A 24,149-nucleotide genomic window follows, 5' to 3' on the forward strand; every position below is an offset into this window, starting at 1 on the left:
ATGAATATTCATCAATGAAATACAATTTTAAAACTTCATTTTTTTTCCTAATTTGTTTTCATGTCCATTGTTGTTAGACCTTGTACACTTAGAATTTACCTCTGACCTTTCTGTCTTTAATTTTCCAGTCAACACAGAGCAAAGAAATCTTTTTGGCATCTTGTTAATTCAAATAACCATATCCAGATTTAGCCCCTTTCCTCTTTGTGTACCTATATATTTATTCATCCAATACACAGTTATCACTCCAATTATTGTTCTAAGACCTTGGAATACAATAATGTCTTCATGGATTGCAAATGTTCCTCAAGAATACACATTTAGCTGAACATGGAACTAAGCAGACAGTAAAGAAATCACTGCCAATGTATAATCTCAAATCTGTGTGTTTGTACAATAGAAGAAAGATAGGAGACTCTGATTTTGATGGGACAGGCAGAGAAGACTTTGAGGTCTTTGTCATCTGCTGGTCTCTTTAGCATTCTTTTATGGTGAAAAGAATCAAACAAACAAAAATCCTAAAGGGTAAGTCTTCCAGACAGAGAAAGAAAGTACAAAGATGATGATGTGAGAACAAACAAGGCATGTCTGACTGTGATGTGGTCATCAAAAGCAAAGACCAGTATACATACATCAGAACAAGTGACGAGGAAGAGAAATAGGAAGTATCCAAAAATTTCACTTCTACAAATGAGGACAATGACCTCAAAAGATAAACAATGCATAAGTATCTTGATCAGAGGTAGAAATATATATTGCAATATGACAAATATATTCTAAAATTTTTATCAATAATCAAAAATGTATTAAGTAGAGGTAGAAGCATGCATGCATACAATATGACAAAATAATTTTACCTAAGTATAAAAATATGGTGGAAAAAATAAGAACATATTCAAGATATTTTGTTTGTATCAATATACAAGAATCTATACCAATGTAAATTGCCTATAAATAATAGCTCACAAGTATTCACTCTATTACTCACTATTATTTTTAGGGTAAGTAAGCTCGCACTAATCTATTATCCCATGCAGTTTTGCCTTTTTTTTTTCAAAGAGATCCCTGAGCATACAAAATTTCCCCCCAACCCCCAACCCTATACCAATTATAATCAACCCCTAAATGAGGTATCTAACCTTGAGGACAAACTTTCTTGGGAGAGGAGACGTCATTTTCTAGAATTACTTCCAGCTGTCAAGGGGTTGATGTTCTTTCTATGGGATCCTGTCAAGATGTTGGTTAAGTTTCATAATTACTGCCTGGTATAATTGTAAATAGTCTCTGAGTATTTGGTAGTGTTTTTCAGAGGTTCCTATTTAAAGTTCTGGCCAGAATGTTGTAAAAAAAAGTGCACCATTTTAGCTACCCAAGGTGGAACCATCTTGAGTATCTGGTACCCAAAACAGGTCTTATATTAGTGCTATCAGTATCATGACATCATATCAACCAGGTGGAGTTGTTATGTGGGGAACCATCTTCTTCCTGGAAACTTCAAAGATTACTGCAGGAAAATTAATTATTCACTGTGGAAAACTTAAACATTATTTATATGGACATATAAGGACATATATATTCAATGAAAGGTATGATAGAGACAAAAATAGATATGAAGAAAAATATTTTTTTTCTAAATTCTTTTTTCTTTCTGTCCCATATCATGACTCCTGACATGAGACAGAAACTCAAATGTGTGTGTATATATGTGTATATGTTTAAATGTATATGTATCAGTTACCTTATCTCATAAATCAGATTCCATTTTCTCAATAACCTTATTGGATAGTTAATTTTCCTTCTGTCAGCATCCAAATCCAGGGTCTCTTGAATTTTTGAAGATGAGGATTGTCATGCAAAGACAAGAACAGAACCATGCCCCAACCCTGTATGCTTTCCTTACCACTATATGGTTGTCACCATTGTGGATGAGCTGTCATTTCTCTTTTTCAAGAGGTTTCTCTTTTTCAAACAGAAACTTTATTAATTTTGATGGTATCCATAATTTTTATTCTCCTATGGAAACAAGAGCAAGACCCCTTCCCCAATGCAGCACATCTCCTTCTTCTATTGTGAGGCCAACACATCCTTGAAATAAACTGGTTGATGTAATTCAGAAGACTTTTCTATTAGCTAATGTCTCTCTGTTGCTGTTGTTCCTTTCTCATTAGTATTAAGAAAGGTGAATAAAGCATTATGTAATCTAATTCCGGGGGCATTTTCTATCCTTTCTATTTGTTTAACATATCATTTATTGTAGTAGGAGGACGCAGGGCTCCTTTGTTCTGTCCTGGCCACCGGGCTAGCTTACGCCTGAAATACTCACACAGGAACTGTATTCATTTAAACACTGCCTAGCCATTAGCTCTAGCCTCTTATTGGCTAACTCTCACACCTTGATTTAACCCATTTCTAATAATCTGTATTTCACCACTAGGTTGTGGCTTACCGGGAAAGATTCAACATGTCTCAATTCATTTTTTATAATTAATTCAGAGGCCTTTTCCACATAAGTTTTTAATTTTTTACTTGGTTTATGCGGTAAAAAGATCCATTCTAAGATAATATTATCCTTCTGCATTAAAATTCCTATAGGAGAAATTCTGGAGGACAATATGACTAGAATACAATTAAGATTTTGATCCTGCAGGGACTATACTGCCTGATACCTCCTCTCTCTTCCTATCCCACCCAGCTTACATCCACATCCCCCCACCCCCTGTCTCCCTCCCTCCCTCCCCTCTTTGGCGGCATAGCACCTCTCAGCTCAGCCTGCTAGGTCACTGGGACTGAACCCGAATCGGGAGGGCAAAAGGGAGAGCGGTAGTTCCTTTGTCTCCATAGCCTGCCTGCAGCTAGCAGGGTGGGCCCTTTGTTTGCGAGGTACCAAAGCAGCAAGGAGTTTCAATCTGGGCATGGGCACCGGAAGAGACATCATTGGGGAGAGTGAGTGCGGCGCTAGCCGGGAATGGGGAACTCAGACATCCCTCATCCCCCCCACACTTCCTGGTCATCCTGCAGGGGCTATACTGCCCAATACCTCCTCTCTCTTCCTATCCCATCCAGCTTACATCCAGATCCCCCACCCCCTGTCTCCCTCCCTCCATCCCTTCATTGGTGGCATAGCACCTCCCAGTTCAGCCTGCTTGGGCGCTGGGACTGAACCTGAATCGGGAGGGCAAAGGGGAGGGAGGTAGTTCCTTTGTCATAGCTAAATATAATAAAAGCTATATACAGCAAGCCGACAGCTAACATCAAATTAAATGGAGAGAAACTCAAAGAAATCCTACTAAACTCAGGAACACAACAAGGCTGTCCACTCTCGCCATACCTCTTCAATATAGTGCTTGAAGTTCTAGCAATAGCAATAAGACAACATAATGGGATCAAGGGGATTCGAATTGAAAAGGAAAAAGTTAAACTTTCGTGATTTGCAGGTGATATGATACTGTACATAAGCGAACCCCAAAACTCCACCAAAGAACTTTTACAGCTGATAAACAGCTTTAGTAATGTGGCAGGATACAAGATCAACTCCAAAAAATCAGTCGCCCTCTTATACACAAACGATATGGAAGCAGAGAGGGAAATCAGAGAAGCTTCACCATTCACGATAGCCACAAAAAGCATAAAATATCTTGGGGTAAATCTAACCAAGGAAGTGAAAGATCTATTTGACAAGAACTTTAAGGCATTGGAGAAAGAAATTGAAGAGGATACCAGAAAATGGATGGACCTCCCTTGCTCTTGGATTGGGAGGATCAACATAGTAAAAATGGCAATTCTACCAAAGGCAATTTATAGATTCAATGCAATCCCCATCAAGATCCCATCATAATTCTTCACAGATCTTGAGAGAACAATAAACAACTTTAGATGGAAAAGCAAAAAAACCAGGATAGCCGAAACAATCCTATACAATAAAGGATCTTCTGGAGGCATTACCATCCCTGACTTCAAACTCTCTTAAAGAGCTACAATAATGAAAACAGTGTGGTACTGGTATAAAAACAGAGAGGCCGACCAATGGAATCGTATAGAAGACCAGGATTTTAACACACAAACCTATGAACACCTCATTTTCGATAAAGAAGCTAAAAGTATACAATGGAAGAAAGAAAGCATCTTCAACAAATGGTGATGGCACAACTGGATGTCAACCTGTGGAAGAATGAAAATAGACCCATATCTATCACCATGCAAAAAACTCAAGTCCAAATGGATTAAAGACCTCAATATCAGTCCAAACACACTGAACCTGATAGAAGAGAAAGTGGGAAGTACCCTCCAACATATGGGCACAGGAGATCGCTTCTTAGGTATAACCCCAGCAGCACAGACATTAAGGGCAACATTGAATAAATGGGACCTCCTAAAACTGAGAAGCTTCTGTAAAGCAAAGGACACTGTCACTAAGACAAAAAGGCAACCTACTGACTGGGAGAAGATCTTCACCAACCCCGCAACAGATAAAGGTCTGCTCTCCAAAATATATAGAGAACTGAAGAAACTAGACTTTATAATGCTAATTAACCCAATTAAAAAATGGGGCACTGAACTGAACAGAGAATTCTCAACAGAAGAAGTTCAAATGGTCAACAGACTCTTAAGGTCATGCTCAACTTCCTTAGCAATCAGGGAAATGCAAATCAAAACAACTTCGAGATATCATCTTACCCCTGTCAAAATGGCTAAAGTCAAAAACACCAATGATAGCCTTTGCTGGAGAGGCTGTGGAGGAAGGGGTATACTCATCCATTGCTGGTGGGAATGCAATCTTGTGCAACCACTGTGGAAATCAGTGTTTTGGTTTCTCAGGAAATTCGGGATCAACTTACCCCTGGACCCAGCAATACCACTCTTGGGAATATACCCAAGAGATGCCCTATCATATGACAAAAGCATTTGTTCAACTATGTTCATAGCAGTATTATTTGTACTTGGAAATTATTTGTACTGGAAACAACCTAGATGCCCTTCAACGGAAGAATGGATGAAGAAAGTATGGAATATATACTCACTAGAGTACTACGCTGCGGTAAAAACTAATGACTTCTCGAATTTTGAATGCAAATGGATGAAAATAGAAAACACTATCCTGAGTGAGGTATCCCAGACCCAAAAAGATGAACATTGGATGTACTCACTCATAATTGGCTTCTAGCCATAAATAAGTGTCACAGAGACTACAATTGGTGAACCTAAAGAATCTAAATAAGAAGGTGAACTGAAGGAAAAACATATAGTTATCCTCTTGGCTATGGGAAGTAGACAAAATTGCCGGGGAGAAAATTGGGATCTTGGGGGTGGGGTGGAATGGGCGTAAGGGGAGATGGGGAGAGAAAAGTGAAAAAGGAAGGAGGGGGGAACTTGGGGAAACAGGAGGATTGGGATAAAGGATGTTTGGACAGGGGAGCACGGAACCACAATTCTTAGTTAAGGGATCCACCTTAGGGTTGGCAAGAGTCTTGAACCTAGGGTGGCTCCCAGGTGCCCTGGGCGATGTCCCCAGTTAATTCTTTGGGCATCTGAGGATAGGGAACCTGAAATGACCCTATCCTATAGCCATACTGATGAATATCTTGCATATCACCATAGAACCTTCATCTGGCGATGGATGGAAATAGAGACAGAGACCCACACTGGTGCACCAGACTGAGCTCCCAAGGTCCCAATGAGGAGCAGAAGGAGGGATAAGATGAGCAAAGAAGTCAGGACCACGAGGGGTGCACCCATCCACTGAGACAGTGGAGCTGATCTATTGGGAGCTCACCAAGGCCAGCTGGTCTGTGACTAAAAAAAAGCATGGGATAAAACTGGACTCTTTGAACATGGCGGACAATGAGGACTGATGAGAAGCCAAGGACAATGGCACGGGGTTTTGACCCTACTTCATGTTCTGGCTTTGTGGGAGCCTAGCCAGTTTGGATGTTCTCCTTCCTAGACATGGACGGAGTGGGGAGGACCTTGGACTTTCCACAGGGCAGGGAACTCTGACTGTTCTTCAGACTGGAGAGGGAGGGGGAGAGGAGTTTGGGTGAGGGGGAGAAGGGTGGGAGTTGTGGGAGGGAAATGGGAGGCTGGGAGGAGGCGGATAATTTTTTTCCTTTTCTCAATTAAAAAATAATAATAATAAAAAGATATTGATTCACCTTATCCACATGTGCCTCCTGTAATTTCTCCTTAACATCTGTTAATTCCTCTTCTGCTTCAGCTCTTAATTCTCTAGGACTATTCAAGTCTTTATCTCCACCTAAGGTTTTGTTTAAATGAATTATGAGATCGGATGTTATCCCAATAGCTGGTTGTAGATTGGAAATGTCTCCTAACAATCTTTGAAAGTCATTAAGAGTCCCCAACTGGTCTTTCCTAATTTGTGCCTTTTGTGTTCTAATTTCTGCAAACATATTTTATATCCTAGGTAATTGACAGAATCTCCTCTCTGTATTTATTCAGGAGTAATTTGTAATCCCCATTTTGGCAAAACTTTCTTTACTTCTTCAAACATTCTTTCTAAAGTATCTATGATTGAATCAGATAGAAAATGTCATTCATGTAATGGTAAATTATAGATTTAGGAAACTGTTTACATATTATTTCCAATGGCTGATTTACAAAATTATGCCACAGAGTGGGGCTATTGAGCATTCCTTGTAGGAAGAATGTCCATTGATATCTCCTTGTAGGCTGAGAATTATTATAAGTAGGCACTGTGAAGGCAAATTTTTCTCTATCCTTTTCTTGTAAGGGTATAATGAAGAAACAATCTTTCAAATCTGTAACTATAAGAGGCCATTATTTTGGTAATAGAGAAGCTAGAGAAATTGCAGATTGTAGAGGACCCATAGGTTGAATTACTTTATTTACAGCTCTTACATCTGTCACCATTCTTCATTGATGGAATTTCTTTTGTACAACAAATATAGAAAAATTCCAAGGGCTGGTTGATTCTTCAATATGGTGAGTATCTAATTGCTTTTGTACCAGCTGTTCTAAATTCTGCAACTTATCTTCAGCAAGAGGTCACTGTTTAACCCATATATGCTTCTCAATTAACATTTTAGAGGTAGGGCTGTTAGTACATCCAAAGGCTTGTTAGTTGCTTTATGTTCTTGTACAACCAGAATGGCTGGTGACCTTTGTGAATAGTATCTTATAATATCCTTCTCAGAATTATGAGTTCTTGGGACTTTAGGAATGTTAATCTGGGTTTTCCATTGCTGTAACAGGTCATGACCACATAAATTTACTGCAATATTAGGCACATATGTCCTTAGCTTCCCTCTTTGACATTTTGGCACCTGTGTCTATCAAACCCACAATTACAATGCCATTTATTTACATTCTAAGCTTTGGTCTTTGATCATTTATGGAAGTATGCCAGAATATACATTTCCTATGTCCTATTGGAATTTTTAATTTATCCTACATGTTTATTCCATCATCTAGAACAGTATGGTTTTTTTACAGAAGGCTCCAGATTTTTTAATTTTCCTGGTGAGACATGTCCTCCACAGTGACTGGGAATGACTGGACCATTTTTGACTTGGGGGCCTGCAAGAGGCCCTCCAAGGAGTTTCCTGATGATATTGGGTTGCCTTGTCTGCCTTTTGTTATCTGCTTTCATTGGTCCAATGTCAGCCTTTGCCACACATTCTACATATACCTGAAGGTTGAGTCCTCCTATTCTTGCCATTCCCGGAGGTGATATTATTCCTAGGAATTCCTTGTCTACAATCCCTTCTCAGATGTACTATTCTAACACAATTAAAACATTTGGCATTTTGATGCCTCCTCATCCTGTTGGAAATTGCTTCTCCTACCCAAAATTCAGTATTATAGTCAAATGTCACAATGTTCATTGTATTCAGGACTCATTCATCCATAGGTGCTGACCTAACCCTTAAAGTCCCAAGTAACATTTTGTATTCTAAGATGGAATTTTCAAAAGCCAGAGATTCAATAAGTACTCATCTAACATCGGAGTCTGTTACTCCTACTTGTAAAACCTTAGTTAATCTTAGTAAAAAAGTCACCAAAGGGTTCTCTCTGGCCCTGTTTAACCCTGGTATATGATTCAATTTATTTTCCTAGTTCTTGGATCCTGTCCCAAGCATTTAAAGCTGTTTTGTGGCATAGGAACAAGATTTGTTCATTGTAAAGAGATTGAACCTGTGGGTCAGCAGAATGGCCTTTCCCAAGAATATGATCTTGGGAAGTCTTGAAGCCTTTTGCTTTTCCTTATTGTTTCAAATTTTTTACCTCTCCTCTGAAATAACATCTAAACATCAATGCTGGCCCATCATCCAGAACTGCTGAAACTAACTGAATCCAGTCATGTGACATTTCTTTGATGCTAGAAGACCATGTCTTTATCATCTCCCTAACAAATGTGGAATTCAAGCCACAAGTTACAAAAGCTTGCTTAATTTCTTTTAGATCATTCATTCCTATAGGTATCCATCTACCTTCTTTAGATCCTTTTTGGGCCTTTAGAACTTGATGCTTTGTCGGAGTAGAATACACATTAGTAAGCTAAAACCCTGGGTAAGTCATCTCTGACAGCTATTGGTGATGTTGAATCCTGTCTTTGTGCCTTCTTTTCCTGTTTATCAGCTCCAGTAATTTCCTCAGTTATTTCAAATCTTTTTACTATTGTCTTTTGTAAAGCCTGAATCTCCTGTCCTGTATATATTTCTAGTGATTTCATTGAGACACCTAGTATCTGGTCCTCATCCTGCACATGTGATTTCAAGGTCTGAAGTTCTTCCTTTTAAGATAACAACATTTCATCCTTGGATGTTACTTGAATAGAGTGCAGATTGCCATCCTGGAGAGGTACTCTATCTACTAACTTATCATAAATTTTTAACAAATTTTGATTGTAAAATTCAACAGTATGAATTCTTTCAGATAACTTCTTACTACCCTTCTTGAATCTTATGGATTCAATTTTGTCTGTTAAATTATGTTATCCTCTTAAATAGTATTATTTTTTTCAGGTAACTTTTGATTTTCAATGATATTAATCCTGTCAGCTATCTGTTCATCATTAATCTGTAAAGAGTGTATAATTCCTAAAGGTGTCATATTCTTCCTTAATGATAGAATATGAAGAAAAAAACTGAGTCCCAATACCCAGTAAATTGAAGTGTCACCATAATCATATAAGCCTCATATAATACAATAAATAATATTAGCAAGAAAGTTACTAAAAGTTGCAATATTAATGAAGTCTTCCATATTAATTTATATATTAATTACCTGTTATAAGATCTGTTAATTTTTTTAGGTGTAATAATTGTTATTGTTCAGCAGATATCATGTTGCACAGTCACAGTGATGACAGGAACTGTCTTGAGTCACTTTAGTTTCCCACCTTGGTACTGGTTAAATACTGAAAAATATGCTTTGATTCCTAATTAAAAGCAATTAAATCAATTCCATACACCGAGCAAGAGACCCAGAACTCACAGGCAGGGAGCAGAAACCAGAAGCTGCACAAGTCACTATGCAGCATGGAGCTGAAATCCACATGGGTGCCAGATGAGGAAGGATGCTTAGAAGAAATCCCACACTAGGTCAGAATTGAGAAATAGGACTTCTTTATTTAGGGGTAGACTCACAAATCAGAATCCTTTGCTGGAATGGAGATCAGAAACTGAATCCCACAGCCAGAAAAGAGAACAGACACATGCTCTACATTGGCATAAGTAGTATAAGAGGCCACGCCCCCGTGGGCAGATAACTACTTGCTGTAAGACTTGACTTCCTGCATCAGATATATTATTTGTGTTTTAATAATTAAAACTTGCCTGAAGGTCAGTGCAAAGCAGACGTACTAGTCAGTCATAGAGGCCAGGCAGTGGTTGCACAAACCTTTAATTCCAGAAGCCATACTAGTTATCCATGGAGGCTGGGTAGTGATGGCACTGCCTTTAATTCCAGAACTAGAGAGAAATATAACATGGGAGGCTTCAAGTCTCACACTCAGCATCATTCTGAGGATTTGTGGAGGCAGTATTGCCATTTTCGTTTGAGGTAGAGATAAGGGCCTGTGGCAGATTGCTTTGTTTTTCAGATCTTCAGGTTGAACCCCAATATCTGTCTCTGGGTTTTTATTATTTGTACTACATATGGGACATTTTGAATAGTGCTACTAATCTCATTCACTAAACTTGAGCCTGCATGACTTAGGCACTTCCTCACATCCCATTTTCATTCTTAAAACATTAGATAGGATACTATGGATCAATATATGAATTTGGGTGGACACAAATATTCAAAGTTAAACTTCTTTGCCATGAAGGATACTATACTGGCTCATCTTATATCTAATTCCCTCCACCTTTATCCATGTCAATACAAAATATGAGAAATTACCAAATAAACAACTTCTATACAGACATTCAGAGTGCTTCTCAGATATATTATGGGTAGTTGCCATCTTCAGATCAAATACCAAACAAAGGAACTTTCAAATGCCTTAGCACTTAACATTACAAATTATGTCATGATAGATACAAACTTCTCTGTTCTTTCAAAGAATTAGTTATCAGTGAGAATGCCCTGTCCTTTACTTCTTCATCTTTGCTGTTAGAATGCAATTGTCATGCTCTAATCCTATCTAAAACTGATTCATTTTTCCTAAGTCAGCTATCAAATTCAAATAGAAACCACATTTTTAACAGGCCTTCACTGAAGTCTATTTCTTATATATGTATATATGCTTTTTGTGATTATAATTACATTAGTTTCCCCCTTCCCTTTCCTATCTCAAATCTCTCCCACAAACCTCCCTTGGTCTCATTCAAATCTGTGTCTTTCTTTCTTTGATTTTTTTACACACATATACATATAACAAGAATGTGTGTGTATGTGTGTTCCTAAACATATAAATACAATATGATCGGTCTATGTAATGTTATTTATAAATATACATTTTAAAGGACCAGTCATTTGGTACTAGATAAGCAATTGGTTGGCTCATCTTTGAAGAAAACTATTTCTTGCACTCTTAGCATCATTAGTTACCTATAATTCTGTGTTTAGCATTCAGGCCTTATGAGCCATAGAGGAGAGTCTAAAAATGTCACTTTACTAAATCATCATGATCCCTAACTACATTAATATTTATGCTTATACCAACAGATACATGTAGTACTCTTTTCTCATCCAAAAATTTCTCTGTGCAACAAAGATCATTGCAGGAAACTACAACTTGTCAAAATGCAGTGTTGCCTGTTATTTCTTAGTGTAGCAGTGTTTTCAAGAAGCTTTAATTTATCTTCTGTGCCAGCAAAACTGGGATGATATTAATACCACTTTATTTTCAACTCATGAGAATTGAAAAATAATGATCTCTCTAATGTATTATTACAGTGAAAGGCACACATTGAGACTTAACTGCTGTCAGGGTTTCTGTCCTGCCCAGTTCCTGCAGTCGTTAAGTCCCCCCAAAAATACACAGAGGTCTACATTAGTTATAAACTGATTGGCCCATTAGTTCAGGCTTCTTATTAACTCTTATAACTTATATTAGCCCATTATTCTTGCCTATGTTAGCCACGTGGTTCAATACCTCATTCAGCAAACCAGTCACATCTTGCTTCTTTTGTGGCTGGGTCACAACTGTAGACTAGGACCTCCTTCTTCACTGAATTCTCCTGTTCTTATCACCCTGCCTCAACTTCCTGCTTGGTTGTCCCACCTATACTTCCTGCCTGGCTACTGGCCAATCAGCATTTTATTAAAATATAATTGACAGAACAAAGACCATTGTCACACAGCACTCAACAAACTCCAATTTCCACCATTGCTGTAGCCACTATTTCTTATGTTTGTATCCTATGCCTTAAGCAGACTAAAGCCAGCTAAAATCATAGAAGTTCTTTATGAACAACACTCAATATAATGAACCACAAATACTAACCAGCCTTCAAAAGCAAGTTATGTGATGTTTTAAGTGTATACTATAGCAAAGAAAGACACATATGAGTAACAGGAAACTGCACATTAGATGAGAAGCTGAGTTAGAAATTAAAACTGTCTTCTAATTCAATAATTCATGAATGTCATATGTTTTAATAATAGGTTCTAAATAAAGTAAAGGTAATAAAAGCCATGTTGTAATGATAGACAGGAGACTTGAATTCTTGGTTTTTTTTAATTATTAAAATAGTTTCTTCTCTCATACAATACATCCTGACCAGTTTCCCCTACTTCCTCTCCTCCAAGCTCCTCCCCCACTTCCCCTCACTCCCAGGTTCACTCACCTTGTTTCCCATCAGAAAAGAACAGGCCTCCAAAAGATGGCAACTAGACAGGACAGAACAAGATACATTAAGACAAGGCTAATGCCCTCATGTGGAGGCTTGACAAGGCTAATCAACAGGAGGTATAGAGCCCCAAGAACATACAAAAGAATCAGAGATATACTAGCTCCCACTGATAGGAATCCCACAATAATACCAAGTTATAAACGCTAACATATGCATATATGCAGAGGACCTGGTATAGATCCATGCAGTCTCTGTGCTTACTACTTCAGGCTCTGTGAGTTCATATGAGGCCTGGTTTTGTTGATTGGCTGGGCCATACATTCTTGATATAGCACCTCTCTCAAAGAAAGTTATGTGTGTTATCAAAAGATATGTTTATTGCTTGTAAATAAGAAAAAATTGGATTGCTAGAGATTAACACTGTAGTCCATGTGTTATTGTTGACTTGGAAAGTATACTTCCTCTTCTTATTCTATAAACAGGGTCATGTAAAGACATATGTGGATTTATTGGCTGCCCTAAATTTTACTTCATGTGGTATAAAACTATGCAAAAGATATATATAGTAGTGCATGTTGGGAAAGTGTAGTGATGGAGCGAGCAGGCCTCCTTTTCATCCCACCCATCTCCCACATGGCTAGCTTAGCCCCAGAAATAGTAACACACAAATAGTATTCATTTAAACACTGCTTGGCCCATTAGTTTCAGCCTCTTATTGGCTAATTCTCACATCTTGCTTAACCCATTTCTAATAATCTGTGTAGCCCCACAAAGTGATGGCTTACTGGGAAAGATTCAGCATGTCTGACCTGGTGACTGGCTCCATTGCGTCTGACCAACTATGCTTTCTTTCTCCCAGCATTCTGTTCTATCTACTCCACCTATCTAAATTCTGCCCTATCAAAAAGCCAAGTTTCTTTATTAACCAATGAGAGTAACACATAGACAGATGACCCTCCTCCATCATTTCCCCTTATTATGTTTAAAAAAAAGAGAGGCTTAAACTTTAACATACTAAAATCACATATAACAAAACAGTTATCAAGGAAGAATTACAGTTACGTTATTTATAATTACTTTATCTTTTATCATAACTAAGGAAAACTATAACTATCTATTTATTCTTCAACTCTATCAAAGACTCCAGAGGGATATAATATTACTTAAGCAAACAAGAAATAAGCAACTTCCAAACTCTAGAAATGACAGAGACATCTTGCTACCTGGACAGTCACCCAAAGTTCTTCTGTATCATTGGGGCATTCATCTTTGGCCTTCAGGCCCATAATAATCAGCAGACATTTCCATGAAACAGGAAATTCCAAAGACAGTTTAGTCACTATCTGCTGTGCCCTGCAGAATGTCTCTCTGACTCTTTCATTAGTCAGGAACCCCAAAGAATCATCTCACCTTTAGGCAAGTTCAGCAGTCCTCTCTCTGAGAGTTCTCTGTGTCCAGTTTATGCAACAGTCCAGGCCAGAGCAGTTTCTTGCCCAAATGGCTAACCAACTCCATAGGAACCTCTTCAATGCCCAGCTTCCACTTGAAATAGCTGGTGTTGCCACGAGCAGACATGTCTCATTGTCATGAAAAGGCCTAAGTTATTAAAACATTTAAAATGCCATATTTCTGTAGTCTTTGAAAGATATGAAGAATGCCTATTTAATTGAAATATATCTCTACACATCTAGAAAATCTAACTAACATGACTACAAGCTTGACTATTATTGATGATTATCTATTAACAACCTATATTTCCTAATTATACATTACATATTTAAATGAACTACACAATCACAATATCTTAATCAAGATCAGAAATACATATACACTTAACAAAATTGACCTTAAAATCCATACCAATACAAATTATTCATATCTATATCATATCCCTTTAAATGTAAAAGAACATTTATAAACAATTTTTGGGAATATGGGCACAGTTTTTTTTTCTCTCCAAACTGCTTCTTGCTGAATGGGAGATCTGTTTATCAGATCTTTCATGGTGTAACCTGTGTGCTAGATTCATCTCAGTCAGCAGTTGAATAAAGTAATTTTTGAAGATGTTCACAGTAACCTTCAGGAGGGCGTGGCTTGTTTTTACTCTATTACTTTTTAGTATTTATTTTATTATCTTTACTCTTTTAATCTATGACTATCTGGACTCTGTCTCTTTAAAGATTTTGTTTTGTTTTTTTATTAACCATTTACTTCTTTTTATAACTTTCTATACTCTTTATCTTCCCTCTCCCAAGCCTACATACATTTTTTTAAACACACTATCTCATTTAGAGGTCCTTTATATCTGAATCTGTCCTATTATGTATCTGGAATTTTTCTGACCAGGACTACTTCTCAAAATGATAAGTGCTTTTTAAAAACTTAAACTGCAGCAGTACATAAGATACTTCCTGCTTGCCCCACCCAGTTCAGCATGGTGGAGCAGCTCACACCTCCAAGAGCCATGCACACCACCCCACTTACAGGCACATAGACAGTCTACGTTGCCATCAAGCAAACCACAACATGCTGCTCACAAACTCTATCCAAATGCTCGGTCTCCTGAAAGAGCCAGAGATTGAGCTGATAGCATGGCCCAGAAAGCTGGCATTTCAAAATGGCATGGCTTTTTTTCTGCTATTACTGAGTCAGGAAAACCTCTCTTAAAGGACCTGTGGCATGCTGCCAGCAAACAGCAAAATGTTGTGTTAAACTCTGTATTTTTGTGTCTAGAATTCCTTTTCAAGTTTTCTTCGGTTTTTAAGTGGATTTAGTTGGCCACATTGGGCTCTAATTGTAGTATGGAGCCATTTGTTGGTTCCTGGGCACTTAGCCCTGAAATAATCACACAGAAACTGTATTAATTAAATCATTGCTTAGCCCATTAGCTCTAGCTTTTTATTAGCTAACTCTTAAATCTTATTTTAACCCATTTCTATTAATCTGTGTATCTCCACGTAGCTGTGGCTTATTGGCTAAAGTCTGTCTTCTGTGGGACCTACATGGCTTCTCTCTGACTCTGCTCCTTTCTCCAAGCATTACATTTTATTTTCTCTGCCTAGTTCTGTTCTACCCTATCAGGACAAGCCAGTTTCTTTATTCATTAAACAATAAAAGCAACACATAGACAGATGGACCTCCCATACCAGATATTTATCAGGCTAAGTCATAGATTCTGGAATCAGCCATTAGGAAATTCCAACAACAATTAATTCTATATAACTGTGAACACATTTGTAAATTTAAGAACATAATTCCTACACTATAGGAATACTAAAAGTAATAACATAATATGTTTAGCTCGGTGTCTGGAAAATTGCAAATATTTAATACATATAATGATCTGCATCTCCAACTAGGTACAAAAATTCTTTTTAACTTATGGACCTTTTTTTTTACTGTTTTTGAAAATAATGCTTTCATGTTACAACAATATTGACCTTTTAGAGTGATTCTAAGATTTTTTAAAAGTTTTTTTAGACACATATAAATTAGCCTGTGGTTTATTCTTAAATAATGAGAAGCTGAGACCATTTCAACCATTGAAAGAGCTCACCAGTGCTTTGATTTCTACTGGTTTCAGAAACCACAAACAATCTTTTTCTGTGGGGGAAGAAAAATATGTCACTCAATCTGGTAATTTTGTTGCTTGTCTACATTGATTTCAATGTGAATTATTTCAATTTTCAAAAAAATCCAGCTATTCACATGTAACAACACAGGACTGAACAGAGTGTACGCTGGGACTGACTACAGTTTTGTATCTGCAGCCAGAAAAATGATTGAGGTTTATTTTCGACTCCTGTGTTCTGTTTATAATAGCACCATTTTTTCCTTAATTGTCCCAACAAAGACACACTCTTTTAAGACAGCTGTAGTTCCTATAAAATCCACTGGAATAAAAGACATGCTCAGGTAACCAATTCATTATTTTAGAAAAGCATTGGTAGCTCTGACAAAATAATTATACAGAGAATTATACTGTTAAAAATTCACTGATAGACTTCGTGCACAGATAAATAACATCAGAAAGGAGAGCAGTGCTAATGGTTTTATTCTATCAATTCATTTGATGGATGCCTGAACTATGCATAAAACTTGATGTTATGTGACACACAGATCAATAAAAGCATGAAAATGAAGAAAGATTTGAGATCTAGTTCTCTTTAGATCTCTGTCTCAAAAATTGCCACAAACACATACTACTTATTAATTAACAATTTCTTATTCTGATATTCTATGACATCTAACATAAGCCCTCGTCTAACATTTTTAGACAGACTGAACTAGATGCTTACACTTTTCCTTACAGCCTGTTTTTTCATCCTGCCTTATGTTCTAACTGATGCTGTTCTCTCTTGCTAATTGTTGAAATTCATCTTCTAAATCTCAGTCTCCAAGGTAAATGATTTATAGATGCTGATTTCCTCTCAAAACACTTGAAAGAAATGTACTTTTTCCTTTAATTCCTTGTGTGAACACTTTTGAAGACTTCGTCTACTTATCTTTATATTTTTGGCTTAGGTATTCTAGCACTTCATCTAGTTGTGGGTCATAACTCTCTGAATTTTACTCCTCACAGTAATTAACAGTTCTCTATGTAAAGTAGAGCTTCTTAAATATTACAATAAATATTTAAATGTCTTTTACAATTTTTTAATATTCTTTTAATTGTTTAGAAACTTACCAATAGACAATCCTCAAAAATACTTACATAAATGGCTAATGAGCAACGAAAGTGATTCAATATAAGTAATCATTGTGGAAAGGTAAACCAAAGCTACCATGAAACATAGCCTGATATTCAAGAGTATAGCTTTTATCAAAATGAAATTAATTGCTGTCAAGAATGTGGAAAAATTAATGCAGAATATGAAAACTATATGGTAGTCACTTACAAAGTTAAAAATAAAATTATCACATGTTCAAATAATTCCATTCCTAAGCACATACACAAAAAATATAAGTAAAGGTCTTAGACATTTTAACACCAATGTTTAAAGTATCACTATTCAAAATAGTTAAAAAGTATTGTAAAATCTTATTTGTTCATCATTATGAATAACCAGAATATGACTTGCAAAAATACTGAAGTATTTTTTAACCTTGAAAATGAAAGAAAGAAATTCTACAATGGTACAATGACTCTGTTGGTAAAGGTACAAAGGCACATGCCGCCAAGCCTGATGTCCTGAATTGAATATACAGGATCCAAGTGGTGGAAGGAGAGAATCGACCCCACAGGTTGTTCTCTGATCTTCACATGTGTACTATGGAAAGCATGTGCACACACATTTACCACACACACACACACACACACACACACAAATTTTAAAAGAACTTTCGAATAAATATATGAACCATAAAAACATCATGCTAAATGAAAGAAAAACAGGCAGGTGAGGACAAATAAATGTTGTCTTAATTTATTTAGATGAAGTTATGCAAATGAACACATTTACAAAGAGAAAATTAGATGTTAACACATTTGAATTCAATAGAAAAAGTAAAACTTTCCCAGTTGTTTGGTACAGAATTACTGCTTGGAAAAACAACAAAAACAAATGAATGGATAAAAATGCAATATTTTATATTACATTATATATATATATATATATATATATTTACATAATAGATTTTTTGAAACTATAATTCATTAGGAGAACTAACATTTAGAGCAGTATAAACATGATTAGCCACATATGTGCAAGAAACGAGAGAATGATGGAGTACATGAGACATGAGTTCAAATTCAGCATATCCTTGGGACAGACAATAGACTCTCTTCTAGTTTCTTCATTTCATCCTGCTAGAGAAGTATAAAAGGAATAACTCCAACACAAAATATTGATGATCTATATTGTGTAATACACAAAAAGTACTCTTGATATAGTGTTTAGTATATGCTAAGTGGTCTCTGTTAAGTGTTCAATGATGAATAAGCCTAGATTATCCCAACTTTATCTTCTTGTTAAGGTGCAAAGTACAGCTATGGTAAGGGGCTTTAAGTGCTGGAATCCAGGAGCAGCACATAATGGAAATAGGAAGTTTAAGGCTTAAAACAATTGGTGGAGAGGATAGATAAAGTAAGAATAAACTGTCATGACATTAATGTTTGCATGTAGTAACTGAGTTAGTATTTAGCAGATTATTCTAATCACTGATACTAGCCAACCTAAGAGGATTAGATAGCTTAATAAAGATGGCAGAGGATATAAAATGGCTACTAATATTGCACAGAATAACAAATTATAAATGGGCTATATTACCATTTTTCTTCATTTTGTTATGGCTGCTAAATCAACATTTACAACTACCTGCCTTTTTTCAGAACTATGTAAATGCTAAGAAAATTATTTCCTGTTCCTCATGGATAATTTGATTTTCAAATTTTTACTTTTTATGAAACATAATAAACACAAAAGTCAATTAACAATAGTTTTAAAATAGCAAAAAGATAATATAAGCCCAACTAGCTCAAAATAAAATGTTGTACAAATAACAAAAACCCAGAATCAGAAATTGGGGTTCCACCCGAAAACCAGAAAAGCAAAACATCCAAGCCACTAGAGAAGTATTACCTCTACCAAGGCTAGGCAACCACAAACTAAAACAGCCAGCCTCTCTCTCCTCTCATTTTATGTTCCCTCTAGTGCTGGGATTAAGGGTGGATGACTCCCTCATACTGGGATTAAAGTTGTAGGCCACCACCATCTGGATTTATTTCTGCACTGATCTTGTGTAGCCTAGGGTGGTCTTGAACTCACAGAGATCCATCTGCCTCTTTCTCTCAAATCCTGGAAGTAAAACTGTGTGTCACCATTGCCTGACTGACCTCTAGTGACTTTAGCTTTGCCTCTGGTCTTCAGGCAAGATTTATTTATCAAAATGCAAATAATATACCACTACAATAAAATAAAATTCTTAGCATATAGCTATTTAGGAAATGAAAGAAAAATCTGTTTGGAACATTAAATATGCTCCAAAATCACATTGAGATGAATCAAATTCATTAGTAAGTGAACTCATGGCGGCTAACATTGCTTTCACCCATTTTATTTCCTGGCAATTCACATAAAGCCAGAGGCAAAATTTTAAAATTTATGTAACAATGGAGATCATGCAGAGCCAGCATAACTGCCTAAAAATGAATTAAACTTTTTAATTTTAAAAGCAAGTAAAGTTCTAAATATTTCACTTAAAAATGAAAAATTTCCCCTCATTTAAGGAAATTAATAATATTCTAATAGAAAAGTAATAGCATAAAATCACAAAAAACACTGGAAAGTTACTTTCAGATACTTAAAAGCATGAGAGAGAGAGAGAGGGAGAGGGAGAGGGAGAGGGAAAGAGAGAGAGAGAGAGAGAGAGAGAGAGAGAGAGAGAGCTGAGCTTTTCTTGTTCTCTAAAATAAAGCTAAGCTTGGTCCCCTCCATGATTCATGATTCCCATAGGACCTCTATTATATTGTTTGACACACCCTGATCTTTTTCAATATATTATTTTACTAATATTTAATCCCCACTCCTCTCTTAATTTCTTCCAGAACTGCTTCAACTTCCCATACCTTGAATTTTCAAGTCCTATTTTTAAATAGTACATTGAGCCCAATTTGCCATACCCTATTCTCTTGAACTCTTGTGTTTGTCTCACTATACTAATATACTTCACTTCATGGTCAATACTGTATTGTATCCTTAGTGTTTATGGGAACTCTGAAAAATCATAGGTCATCCAAAATATCAAATATACAGTCTTTACGATATTCTTATGACTCATTGAGATACACGTTTCTTGCTCATTCTGGAGCATCTTCTGTTAAAAAAAAAATCTGTCAATGATTCTGAATTATGAAAGAAGACCATGCTGAAGAAATAGGCAGATATTTTACTTGACTTCAGTGTCCTTTGCAACTGAATGATTAGCGTACATGTATTGGGCAGAGACACTGCTCAATAGCAGAAAAGCAAATGAATATAAACCAAGTATAAAGTGTGATAAAATGTAAACTTCATTAGGCAAGCATGACTACATCTGCATGCACAGAGAATACAATCTGGTATGGGTTACACATGAAACCCAGTTATCATCAAAAAATCTTAGTGGCTAAAAAAAAAATCTTAGAGGCTAAGGTAAGAAGAAATTAAAAGAACCGTGAGTGCAACTTACTAAAAGCTAACACATACTGAATGCCTTTTCCTACTCTGTCATATTTCAATCTCAATAAGCCTATAATATCAATATGTTTAAAATAAACAGCATAAGGGAGCAAGAATGTAGATGGTAGTCCTAAGGACATGTAACATGTTAAAGAAACTCTATAATATTAGCTTGGGCACTCTGCCTCCAGAATATGAAAGGCTGACCAATATAATTTGAAAAATCTATAATGCACTCATAATTTTGAGTATATAACTATACAAGATAACTAACTATTCCTACAGTTCTATAATGGCAATTCAGGCCGCCTAGCCTAGGAGAATTGTCCTAATGATTTTGGAGGGATTAAGTCAACAGCCTCATGAACATGCTTTAATCATGGTGTTTTCTTGTTATCACACTTCTTAGATCCACATTTGTTGCAAAAACTAGAGGAATTCAAGTGGACTAAATATTAAACTTTCCATAAGTCCCTACTATGTCTCAGTATGCTGGCATTATACATGTATTTGATGAATCAGGATGGGTGTGGATGTTTATTTGTCATAATTCGTAATTAAGGAAAGAAAGGTACAATGTGCTAAAGCATTGTGAGTGCATTTATCTCTGTGCCTTTTGCATTTTAATAAAACATTACAAACATCTTATTGCCATGATTTTCATTAAATATGTTTACAATTTCAGCAAATGTGAGAGCCCCTTCTAAGACTATCCTAATTTCTCATCTCACAATGTAAGATGAGTGGGGCCTTACCTCTGGAAGTTGTCATCATATCTTAACTAGAAATTTCTTCAAGAAATTTGTATTTTCTTTATGGTTGCATAACTTTCTACATACAATTATTTCCTATGAGTGTTTTGACTTATCTTTTCAAAAGTTTGAAAATGTAATGTGTTGAAAACATTTGTGTAATTTCTTTCCTTAATTATGAATTATGACAAATAAATATCCACACCCATCCTGATACATCAAATACATGTATATTGCCAGCATACTGGACTGCATTTCAAAACTGGGTAATGCTATGAGGCTTGAGTATGTGTCTATGCTTTGCAATAATACAAGCAAGGACAAACAGTACTTATCTAGAAGAAGTGTATACTTTTACCACATCATTACCCACTATGATAACAATGTAGAAAATAATAAAGTAAGTATTAGAATGTTTGCCTCAGTGCAAAGTTGATTCCTACAGCAGGGAAACACAAATATTTTTTTCTGAAAACTGGTAAGTAAGTGTTTATTCCCTAATACTGCTTTTGTGCTTCTTTTGCTCTTTCTTGGAAACATAACTAGCAGCCTGCTGCTCCATCATTTAACTAAGAATGACTTCTCTAAAGAGTTATAGTTAGAAATAATCATTTAAAAAGAGAGATCAAAAACATTAGGATATATTTGGGGTGAGGTGTGGCTTTTAATGACAGAGTGAGAGGGTAATGTGGCATACACCTTTATAAGACTGTTTTATTTGTGTTCCATTCCCCAAGTGCTAAGCACTGTTATAACACAAATGGGGCCTGCTTGTTGGGGTTTCTGTCCTGCCCGGTACCCCACAGCCGGCAAGCCCCAAAGAAAACCACACAGAGATCTCTATAAGTTATAAAACTGATTGGCCCATTAGCTCGGGCTACTTATTAGCTCTTGTAGCTTATATTAACCCATTATTCTGATCTATTTTTGTCATATGGCTCGATACCTTTTTCAGCTGGCAGGTCACATCCTGCTTCCTCTGTGGTCTGCGCAGTACTGGGAGGAATCAATTTCCCCCTTCCCAGAATTTTCCTGTTCTCACTGCATCATTTCTGCTTCCTGTCTGGTTTTCCGGCAATACTTCCTGCCTGGCCAATCAGCATTTATTTAAAACACGATTGACAGAATACAGACAATTCTCCTGCCCCACACTGTTCAAATGTATTTATGAAATTAACTGATTTCTTGAAATAAATACTTATTATTAAATATTTAGGTTCAAGCTCATAGTTTTATCCTTTGAAGGCAAGAACTCATTTGAACCACAAGGTACTAGTAGGCTGCATTCTCCTAAATGATCAGAGACTACTTCAAATTGATAGTAAGAGCAAACAGAGCAGCCAGACAATGGATGATGTGCAGGTTGCACTAAAGACCTTGCACTTCATCCCCAAGGCAATGAGGAGTTTCCATTATCAGAGAAATATAAGATGCTGTTTGTACAGTGGGAGTTTGTGTTATGACTGAGCTGGGATTTCAGGATTTAGACATTTTATTCTTTGATGAAATGCAACAAAATTACCTCACAGCTGTGTCTACATACTGAAAAGTAAAAGGAGAACTTAGAATTCTTTAGTGTTGGTCACATTTAAGTCTTGCCTAGATTTAGTTCAATGAATGAATGGATTAAAGGCCAGCTGAAACTGTATGACAATTGTCTTAGTAATTCATAAATAAACAGCTGTGGCTTTCTGAATTTCACACTTCCATTATTTTACCTTATACTCATGTATTTCATGTTACCAATGGAAAATTTCAACCATATTTAGTCATGAAAAAAAAAAACCTACCATTTCCTGAAGGCCTCTTTTGTAGTTGTCATTATGCAATTGACTCTACACCTGACTTTCCCAATTCTTACATCTTGACAGGTTTTATTATCCTGCAGTTGAGAGAACTGTATTTCAAAGAGTTTGCGGATCTTTCTGATGTTTTTCAGCTAGAAAGTCATTGATCTGGGTCAACATTTGGTCACAGTTTGTATTTAACCATTATTGTCAATCTCCCTATCTCTTGTATTGCACCCAGTTTGTCTGCATGTGCTCCTTCTCATTCCTGGAGCTTTTTATTTCCCATTTTTTTCTGTTGGAGAGCTTTTCTGATTGTTCTAGTTTAATCTTTTAGGGGTTATCTCAGATGTCGCTTCCTTTAGGGTATCTTCTCCAAATTGTTTCCAACAAGTGTCACTTCTTGAAACTAAAGGCTCTTACTTTGAAAATGAACCATTAGACAGGCAGTGAATCTGTAAAGAAATGAGATAAAGTTTTCATGATTGCCTGCATCAGAATCACTTGGTCCTGTCTGTGTGCACGAATGTAATGAAAGATAAGGTACTTGTTCAAATTCACTCTCTTGGATCCCATTCTGGACATGCAGAATCATGTTCAGTCTTAAGTCACTGAAATGTGAAAGTACCCAGAGCATAACAAGAATAACAAAATTTGAAAATTTTAGAAAGTATTAACTCTATGTAGTCTCCCAAGTAGCAAATTCTTGGGTATACAGGCATTATACCTTGGAGGATTTTAACAAAGTCTGTGAAATAAAATTAATATTACCTACAGGAAAATAAGGGTAGATTAAAGATATTGAAACTTCTAAGATCAATCTCAAGAAATTTTCTTTTTAAGAAACTTATTAAAATGAAATCCAAATGAATCTAAAATGAATACAAGATAATTTAAATTAAGGCTGCCAAATATACTCGCTTTTCGTGTGATATTTACCCTCCTAAAGTATAAGCTCTTTAGAGATTACACTTGTTTTTGTCGTTGTTTTTATTTCTCAATTCCATACTCTAATCCAGGTCAAGTATATAGTTGGGAATAAAAAGCTATACACTTTTAGTGTATAGCTATTACATTGTAATTAAAAAGAAAAATAATTAAAGACTGTATCACCAAAACAACGATTAAAATATTTAATAGGACAAAAGTTCACCAAGGAGCTTCATTTACAGC

The sequence above is a fragment of the Microtus oregoni genome, unplaced genomic scaffold (genome assembly GCF_018167655.1).
Source record: "Microtus oregoni isolate MIOR12 unplaced genomic scaffold, Mior012 000052F_ref0000163, whole genome shotgun sequence".
NCBI lineage: Eukaryota > Metazoa > Chordata > Mammalia > Rodentia > Cricetidae > Microtus > Microtus oregoni.